Consider the following 2,500-nt stretch of genomic DNA (forward strand, 5'->3'; position numbering starts at 1 on the left):
GTTTCCCCTGACTTCAACCTGATCAAGTATAGTTCACCATCTTTCGGGTCACAGCATATATGCTCAAGGTACGCTCCAGTTAGAGGTATAAATAATAATAAATTATCATTATACATAACTATATGGAACGCCCCGGGATTGAATTAATTGACTATTTATTAAAAAATAGACTAAAAATTAATCCCATTATATTTAAGTTAAGTTAATTATGCCATTAAGTTTAATATAACTCAATGACTTGCACATATGTTAGACTCCTTGGTCCGTGTTTCAAGACGGGTCCCGAAGGTATCCTGAATCTTTCGCATTGTTAATCATATAAATGCATACAAATAAATATTAATATCATAGATATTAAATTTTTTGTAAAATTCAAAAAATGAATTTTAGCATTATATATAATAAAATCTATCAACACTTTATCAAATCATTAGTATTTATTTTATGTTAATATGCTTAAAAAGCAAATTAATTTAAATAAACTTAATATCACCAATGATCTTTTGATAAATACTTTATTATGTTAATAGATTACAATGTCCTTATATGAAAAAAATGCACATTATTTTTTTAATTATTTAATGATGAATTTTTCATAATGGATATTCAGGTTCATCGGGCTTAACCTCTAAGCAGTTTCACGTACTATTTAACTCTCTATTCAGAGTTCTTTTCAACTTTCCCTCACGGTACTTGTTTACTATCGGTCTCATGGTTATATTTAGTTTTAGATGGAGTTTACCACCCACTTAGTGCTGCACTATCAAGCAACACGACTCTTTGGAAATATCTTTCTAGTAATCATTAACGTTATACGGGCCTGGCACCCTCTATGGGTAAATGGCCTCATTTAAGAAGGACTTAAATCGTTAATTTCTCATACTAGATATTAAGATATTCCATACACTGCATCTCACATTTGACATATAGACAAAGTGACTTAGTGCTGAACTATTTTCTTTTCGCTCGCCGCTACTAAGAAAATCCTTGTTAGTTTCTTTTCCTCCCCTCATTAATATGCTTAAATTCAGGGGGTAATCCCATATGAGTTGAGGTTGTTTTAATATTCTTTTTTTATCTTCTCACAATTTAATAAAAAAATTATATCATCTTTTCATCTCTATTTTTCTTTTCTCCTTTTATATATTGTAAATATATAAAAATAATAATAATGTAAAATGAGGCAATCCTAGAATAAAAAATTTAATTTTTATGCTAGACATTCCTCCTTTTAATTACATATATAAATTATTATTTTATATATATATATAAATAATATGAAAATTTTTTGTAAAGAATACTTAGATTCAATATTTTCATCATTTCATTTTATTTGAGAGGATTTTTTTTTTAAAGAATATATAATAAATAAAATTCATTATATATCTTTATTTTTTTTGCTATTAATATTATGAATTATTTAAAATCCAATAATATACACATTTGCTTAAATTCAATTATTTTTATAAAAGAATAAGCAACTTATTTAGCATAGTCTTACAACCCTCAACCATATGTAGTCCAAGCAGTACTTTAAAATTGAATTTAATGTACATAACAGCATGGACTGCGATATGCGTTCAAAATGTCGATGTTCATGTGTCCTGCAGTTCACACGATGACGCACAGTTTGCTGCGTTCTTCATCGACCCATGAGCCAAGTGATCCACCGCTTAGAGTATTTTTTTATTTATTTTTATTTATAACAAATGTCAATTTTTTTTTGCATATATTAATTGAAAGAGTAAAATTAAATAATATTAATAATATATAAATTGATTTTCTTTCAATAATATATATCAAATATATTTAACTCTAAACATTTTTATTAAGTTGCGAATGTCTTAGTTCAACAATAATACAGTGGTGGTATTTATTATGATTCAATTATTTTGTATTTTTTTAATCATTTTATGTATATATAATAATATAATAAATATATACCACTTTTGTTATTGTGAACAAATTAACTTATCATTCAATCAAATGAATAATAAGTACAACTTTTTATTTTCATGTTTAAAGGTTTTTAAAAGAAAAAAATAAGAAAAAACATTACAAAATGTACCATCATATATTATATTTAATATGATATAATTGATGGATCACAAATTGAATGAAAAAGAATAAAAAGAATTATGGATTCAAAATAATTATATAAATTTTTTTTTTTTTTTCTTTTTTTTTTTTTTTTTTTTTTCTTTTTGTTCGTTTGTTTGCTTGTCTGTTTGTTTGTTTGTTTGTTTGTTTTTCTTACGGATATGGAACACAATAATGATCCTTCCGCAGGTTCACCTACGGAAACCTTGTTACGACTTTTACTTCCTCTAAATAATCAAGTTCGGTCAACTTTTGCGAAACAACCGTGACACACGAGGCGTCACAGTGATCACGTCCGGAGACCTCACTAAATAATTCAATCGGTAGTAGCGACGGGCGGTGTGTACAAAGGGCAGGGACTTAATCAATGCGAGTTAATAACTCGCACTTACTGGGAATT

General features: G+C 26.9%; 1 non-coding gene and 1 pseudogene across 1 annotated transcript in view; both read right to left on the minus strand.

The window, feature by feature from the left end:
• Positions 1–1,500: 1,500 nt before the first annotated feature.
• Positions 1,501–1,681, minus strand: LOC129251838 (5.8S ribosomal RNA; annotated as a pseudogene).
• Positions 1,682–2,272: 591 nt separating this feature from the next.
• The window catches only part of LOC129251840 (small subunit ribosomal RNA), a 1,991-nt gene continuing 1,763 nt past the window's right edge, over positions 2,273–2,500 (minus strand). Inside the window, exon 1 of the ribosomal RNA XR_008583134.1 lies at positions 2,273–2,500. This exon is cut by the window's right edge and continues 1,763 nt beyond it. This is a non-coding gene — a ribosomal RNA (small subunit ribosomal RNA).

Source organism: Anastrepha obliqua, unplaced genomic scaffold (assembly GCF_027943255.1).
Source record: "Anastrepha obliqua isolate idAnaObli1 unplaced genomic scaffold, idAnaObli1_1.0 ptg000080l, whole genome shotgun sequence".
Lineage (NCBI taxonomy): Eukaryota > Metazoa > Arthropoda > Insecta > Diptera > Tephritidae > Anastrepha > Anastrepha obliqua.